Genomic DNA, 7,670 nt, shown 5'->3' with positions numbered 1-7,670 from the left:
AGGTTTGGGTGCAATGTCCGTGGAATTAGTTCTGCATGGACTGAGTTTCAAGTGCCTTGGAAACACTGGAGGAAAGTTTTCAGTTGGTACATATGGTAAGCTACCTCTGAAACGGCCCAGGGCTTCACTTCCTGGTATTTTCAGGGCCTTCAGCAATCCCCTCACTGGAGGGGAACTGGACCAAATGACTCACTTCTAATGAAGAGAATATGGCAAAAGTGACGAGTTGACATTTCTAAGATTAGAAATGCCTGGCTTCTTGCCCGCCCTCCTTTCACTCCTCCACTCTGAGGGAAGCCAGCTGCCAAATAGTGAGCTGCCCAGTGGAGAGGCTTATGGGGCAAGAAACTGAGAGAGGCCTCAAACCAACAGCTTGCAAGGAAGTGAACCATACAAATAACCATGACAGCACTCTTGCAAACAAATCCTCCTCCTTTAGATGAGACCATCGCCAAGGCTTACACCTGGATCGCAACCCTGTGAGAGACCCTGGACCACAAGACCCAGCAATGCTGGGCCCAGATTCCTGACCTACAGAAAATATGAGGTAAAATATATCTGCCGTTCTATGCTGTTAAGTTTGGATGTAATATGTTACAAACAGTAGATAAGTAATATAGTAAAGTAATTAGATATGGCAGTTTGGAGCTGAAGATAGAGCATGATTTAAAATCTTGATTGGAATTTTAAGAATATCAGTATGTAGTCAAAGCCATGGTTAACAATGGAATAACCCAGGAACAAACTCAAGAGTGGGAAGAGGACCAATGATAGAAATTTCCTTGCTAAAGCTTGTCAACACACCTCCTAATTGACTCAAAAAAGGTCTTTGACTTTCTGTGAGATTTTCTTGTTTTAAAACCAATTTGCCCCATATGTGAATACTGTGATAAATCATCTCATTCAAATTCCACATGATTAGTGACTTTCTGTTTTCTCGAGGGCAAACTTTAAGAAAAAAATTTCATATGTGTGTCAAGAACACAAATATCATCCTGGCTGTTTTTTCTTAGAGCCAATTATAAAATACAAAATTATTAACTTACTGACATATATTTATTCTAGGTCAGAGTGCTCACCAAAAATTTCTTTCAGTTAGCTCTAGTCAAGGCTGCTTTCTGAGAAAAGGCAAATGTCAGTCACAGCCAGCTAAACAGAATTTCTAGTTTTATTTTGTGGTTTTAGACCATATATTACATTGTTTAGGGAAAACAATGAAGATTAGCTGGGGAAACCATTACAGTTAAAAGTAAATCATTTAACTTTTCCTCAATGGTAATAGGAAAAATAAACCTTCTACTGCGATGACACTTTATCAGCATCTCCATGCCAGCACCAGCAGCCCATGCCTGCTTAAGCCTGCCATAACTATTGCCATTTAACTTCCAAAAATAGCATAGAAATGATCTGTATGTGATAGACAAAAGCCATTTGTATAATGTATTTGTCACTACCATGTCAACAAACTGATTATATAATTTGAGGAAAATCGTAAGCCATGGTAAACATCTAAATGTTTGTTGCAAAAACTTATTTTTTCCAAATTTGTTGTTTTTTCTAGATTATGAAATAGACTGATATGATATACTTTCAACATGTTCACATCTGCAATGAATACCTCTGTTCTACACAATTTACCAAGATTTATAGAAATTGATATTTCCCAGGAATTTCTATTTTGATTCCTACCCATTGTCTAATGCTTCAGGTGATCATGTAAATAGAATATAAAGGAAGTGCAGAGCCAGCCCTCCTTATCTTATTCAGATGTTATCCTATCCTTTCTCCTGTGAACCAATACATAAATAAGTCAGAGTTCTGTGTTTTCTCATCAAATACCATTTTCACTCTTCATAGCAACCCCCAAAAGTTCTGCACATTTCTCAATGTTGAATTTAAAACTTGGTGCTTTCAATGTCTCTAGCTGGCATTTAGAAACCTCAAACTGTGCTATGAACTGCAATGTAAAAATCTCTCTCATACAAAATGTAAAATGCCAAAGTGATATTTACAGAACTGTAAATATCTTCCTCATTGAATTTAGAGCTGTTATATGTAAGGGCAAGAAGTTGACTCCTTAGTAGTACTGAGAAAAATTAAAACAAAGTTTAATAGGTAAATTTTCAGTGACAGGTCAATCTCACCACTGCAAATGTCTCTGTGGTAAAAAGACAGATAAGAAACAAGTGTCATGTCAAGACCTAAGATTTTGCTTTTGTTATATGGAAACTTTGCCTTGAGATTTACCAGAATTTACCAGAATTTTGTCAAAGTGGAATTCAGAATACCAGTGGCTATTAGACATTCTGGTCCTCTTTATCTGTAAATGAAATTAATGCTACCACCCATACTCTCAAGAAGATACGATGCCTGTTCCATGGGAGTTCTCATTAAGTGTTCTTTTCTCCATCATCACTTAACACCATTGATACCAGATAAGACATGTCCACACAAAACAAATTAAGTAGACTGTATTATATTTCATAAAGGACATGTTAGAAAGGAGATAATGGTGTCAGATACTGTACTTCAGTCGGACTAGGTCATGGAGAAAGGCATCGAGACAGGGAGTAGAATTCAAAATCATGTGACATTTTTAAAAGAACAAGGTATGTTTAAGAAATAAGAATAGTTCAGCTTACCAACAGAGTAGTCTACTTTTTAAAAAAAAGAAAAAAAAAAAAGGGACGCCTGGGTGGCTCAGTTGGTTGGATGACTGCCTTCGGCTCAGGTCATGATCCCGGAATCCTGGGATCGAGTCCCGGGATCGAGTCCCGCATCAAGCTCCCAGCTCCACGGGGAGTCTGCTTCTCTCTCTGACCTTCTCCTCGCTCATGTTCTCTCTCACTGTCTCTCTCTCAAATAAATAAATAAAATCTTTAAAAAAAAAAAAAAGAAAAAAAGAAAGAAAAAGAAACTTATGGAAGACTAGCCTGAAAGGGAAAGAGTAGCCTGCATGGAATTATGAATGAGCTTGACCATTAAGAAGAGGCCTCTTAAAATATTGATCTAAAGTTAGCAAGTAACAGAACTTGATAGTTCTAGTAGATTGCTTTTGTTGTTTTGTAATTTTATCTGAATGATTAGAGATTGACTTTAGGAAAATCCATCTGGAAGTTTTCTATAGAAGCCAGCAGGTAAGGGAAATCAGTCAAGAGCTGCCGAGGATACCCTAGGTAATGATGTTATGAGCCCAAACAGATAGGACTAAAAAGTGGAGGAGAAGTAGGAAATGCAATGGGGCAGCTATAAAGGAGGGTTCGCAACTGGATGAATATTAGCCTTAAAGAAGAACAAGTAAAAAACATTTCTTAGGCTTCAAATTCAAGTTGTTTGGAAAATAACAGTATCCTAACCAGAAGAAGGAGTCATTTATAACGAAAGATAAGTAGTTTAGGTTCTGATATAATGAATTTGAAGTCTGAAGACATTAAGATGATTCTATTCAGTAGGTATTTGAAAATAAAATTAAACCTAATTACAAGGAGGGCCCTCAAGACCAGAGATCGAAATTTAATAATCAATAAAGATGAACCTGAAGACATTGATGTAGATGAGATCACAAGACAGAGTGAAAGGATTAAGGGCTGGGATTTTAGGAAATGTCTATCATTAGCAGGTAAAGAAAAGTTATTTGAAGAGTTTCTGGGAGCCAGAATATAATCTCATATTATGAGATAACACTGCATAACACTGAAGAAATGAGAGAGATTAGGGTTCCTGTCCTGCTGTTTCCTGATCTGGATCACAGCAATAGTAATGCTACATACACACAAATTTGTATGAGATTGAATCCAGTAACTCAAGATAAGCATTTAGTGGCACAGTTAATATTCAATAAATGTATTAACAAAGCAATAATTAAAGAATAAATTTTCAAAAATAAAAATACAAAACTAGTAAGTGTCGTTACAGTCCCCATTTTACAGACTTGAAAAAGAAGGCAGCAATGCTCAAAAAGCCACAAAGGGTCCCTCCAGGCTCTAACCCAGATCTGTCTTGCTCCAGAATACTTTTTTACCTGTACTAATTGTTCTTCAGTGAAAAATTTGGATTCAAATTCCTTGGAAAATGATTCTTAATTAAATCTATTGAAGAATGTATATTCCAGCTTGCTTTCTGAAACTTCCATTTTTGTTTACACAAACTGAATTTTACTCAGAAGTCTGTAAACAGAAACTTAAATTAGTATTTATAGTCAAACATAAGAGTTTGTATTATTAATACATATACTTGGCTTCTAGCGCTCACACATTTTGCCTCTAAATGTTGCTAAGACAGCTTAAATTTGTTTGATTATACTGTTCCAGGAGTTACAGGAAAGCACTAGAAATTGTGTTGCTTCAAGTTTGTGAAGCATTTCTATTCAGGACTTCCATTTTGAGATTAAATTGGGAAGTGAATTAACTAAATTAATACCATTAAGTCTCTGGTGATTAGATACCTGCTTTGCTGAAATATAAAAGTTTTCTCAGCAAAGGCTACTACATCAACCTCCAAGAGTAAAGAATAAAGAACACCCAAATGAATAAGGCCTTTTTATCATGTTGTCTAGTGACCACTTAAGCTAACATAGGCCTGAGTAGAAAACCAAAGATAAATATATGTAAATCAACACACAGTCATATCTATATACCAATATATTGATTAAACCTCTATTATGATATTCTTTAAAAGAGAAAAATATCTTTTTCAAAATCTAATAAATACCAGCCAATATGTTCTTCATAAGAAACACACCAAGGTCATTAAGTAAAAGTACAGAAAAAGATGTATATATATATATATATATATATATATATATATATATATATATATGCAAACACTAGTCAGAAAGAAGTTGATATAGCTCTATTAATATCAAATAAAAGAGAGTTTAAGGTAAAAAATGCTTCAGGAGATATTGATCACTATATGAAAATAAAACTTTCAAATCAGTAGGACTATAATTCTAAATGTGTATGTCTTTAATAACACGGCTTCCAAAATTAAAAAATCAACCATTATAAGAAGAGATTTAAATATGCTGCTCCCAGTGGCTGAAAGATGAGGCAGACAAAAAGAAAATCAGCAATAACTATAAAGTAATGTTATTTGCATGAAAATGTATAGATTTCACAACCACAATGATGGGTAAAAAGCAAGTCACACAGAATGTGGACTAGTGACTGCATAGGGCTGGGGGCTCTGAGGAGGTACAAGGAGTTCCTGCTTGTGGGTACAGGTTTCTTGGGGGAGTAATTAAAATGTTGTAAAATTAGATTGTGTTCATGGTTGCACAATTCCAACCCCACTAAAAATCATTGAATTGTATAATTTAAATAGATGAATTTCATAGTATGGAAATTATATCATAATAAAGTCATTTTTTAAGTCACTGAAGATTGCTCATAGGGTGATATCATTTCTATACATTTAAAAAATATATTATTTATGGCAATAAATACATACACAAAATGATGCTAAGCATTAAATCAAAATTGTGCTACCTCGTCCTCCAGCTATAAGCCTGCAGAGTGGAGATGGGGACACAGGAAACTGCAGGAGTAACGTTCTATTTTGGGGGTTGAGTGCTCACATAATTTTATTATGATTATTTAAAACTTTATATGTGGTTATATTATGTCCTTTTGTGTCTGTACACTATAATCTTAAAAAATAACTGGTTTCATATCATTTCCAGTAGTTTTTCTACTTGAGATGAAATATGATGGATGTTGATATTTTCATCACACACATTACCTGACTATCCTCACAACTAACTGAACTGAGGACTCAAGCATCAGTCCATTTTACAAACGAGGAAACAAAATAAAAACTCACTTTGATTGATTGATTTTTTAGAGTCATTAAATGAACCTGTAAATTCTTGCTGGCGTCAAAACTAGCACTCATGTCTTTTGACTTTAGTTCAATACATTTTCAAATACAGCTGACATTATGTTGGTGTTGTTTGCTTTTCTTTCATTTTCCTACCCAGAAAAACTCTGTAGAGATAGCAAAAATAATTACAGTGATAGTAACTACCACTCATTGAGTCATTACTCTGCACCAGGACCTCTGCTCTCATTATTGTATTTAATCCTTAACCAACCCTGTGATGATGGTCCTGGTTCCTGAATTTAAAAGTGAGGAAATGAAAAAAATAGAGAAATTTTTATTTACTCAAGATTATAAAAGAAGTAATTAGTAAAGATGTTATTCTAAAACCCTGGTTTTCATTGCATTAAAAACAAAATTTTTAATCACTTTAATGTATCATCTGTTAAAATTCAATGTTGAAGTCTTTACTACAACTTAAAAGGGGGCAGAGAAGTTGCATGATTTCTTTAAAGAATACATGATATGGGGTGCCTGGGTGGCTAAGTGGGTTAAAGCCTCTGCCTTCAGCTCAGGTCATGATCCCAGGGTCCTGGGATCGAGCCCCACATCCGGCTTTCTGCTCAGCAGGGAGCCTGCTTCCCCTCCTCAATCTCTGCCTACCTCTCTGTCTACTTGTGATCTCTGTCTGTTAAATAAATAAATAAATAAAATCTTAAAAAAAAATACATGATATGCACATAGTTGATAATACATAATGATAATAGAGGAATTGTTATACTAGAATCTGAAAGTTTTAACTGTATTCTGTTTACCTGTTTTTAAGTGAATAATTTAGGCCTTAAATAGAACACTGCCTATAGTCATACCTGATACAAATAAGTGCAGTTCCTAATGTTGAATTTTATGTATCTTTTTTAACAGATCAACTTCCTAAACGTCCATCACAGTCATGTCATCTCCAATGTCTGGAATAAATTAATGCTTCAGTTTGAGGTTTAAAGTGATTAATTTTTAAGTTGTAGATTAATTATTGTCCTCAAAGACGAGTCATGAGTTAAAGCCTATGGGAGTGGACAAAGGACAGATGACAGCTTCCAAGATGAGATGAAACCATTGGCTGAAGATCGCAAGTGTGAAGCAAGGAGACCTTGAGGGGTTAAGCAGAGGAGACCTCTGCTTAAGCCACAGAATTTGTAAAACACATTTAAAAAAATAATGTGTTTGATTTTGAGCCATGAAAGCATTCTTTTTGATGTATAGGTTATTTGGATATAATAGGCAACTTCTCCTTAGGGTTTACTATCAATGAAAGAATGTATTACCTGTTACTTCCAAGGTGGAGGCACTATTATCCTTGTCATATGCCTGAGTATCAAGTCCAAACTCAGGCAAATTTTACTTGAATATTTGAGACTTTTTTTTTTTAAGATTTTATTTATTTATTTGACAGACAGAACACAAGTGGGCAGAGAGGCAGGCAGAGAGAGAGGAGGAAGCAGGCTCCCCACTGAGCAGAAAGCCCCATGCAGGGCTTGATCCAGGACCCTGTAAATCAGTGATTTACAACTGTAATGAGAGATATTGATGAAAGGGAAAATTCCATTTTCAAGTGATGTGTGTTCCATGCCCCTTAAGTTCCTGCACAAGGAATTTGACTGCTGCATCCACCTTGAAAATAGAGCGACACACGACAGTCTGCTACACATGTGAGTGGTGTTTTATCAACAAAATATTAAAAAAAAATACTTCACAATTATTCTGTGAAGATTTTAAGCTGGCTTCAAAATAGTCAGGCTCATTTAACCATTTGACTTACTCAAACAAGGAAGAAAATATATGACTACACA

The 7,670-nt window shown here is 35.1% G+C and overlaps 1 long non-coding RNA gene across 1 annotated transcript; it reads left to right on the top strand.

The window, feature by feature from the left end:
• The first annotated feature begins 311 nt into the window (after positions 1 to 311).
• On the top strand, positions 312 to 6,815 carry LOC132014052 (uncharacterized). The gene is made up of 2 exons (XR_009403198.1): positions 312 to 547; positions 6,745 to 6,815. It is a non-coding gene; the product is annotated as an uncharacterized LOC132014052 (long non-coding RNA).
• Positions 6,816 to 7,670: the final 855 nt, after the last annotated feature.

This window comes from Mustela nigripes, chromosome 1, assembly GCF_022355385.1.
Source record: "Mustela nigripes isolate SB6536 chromosome 1, MUSNIG.SB6536, whole genome shotgun sequence".
In the NCBI taxonomy this organism is placed as follows: domain Eukaryota; kingdom Metazoa; phylum Chordata; class Mammalia; order Carnivora; family Mustelidae; genus Mustela; species Mustela nigripes.
Note: the sequence above shows the minus strand (reverse complement) of the source record. Positions and strands in the feature narration are given on the sequence as shown.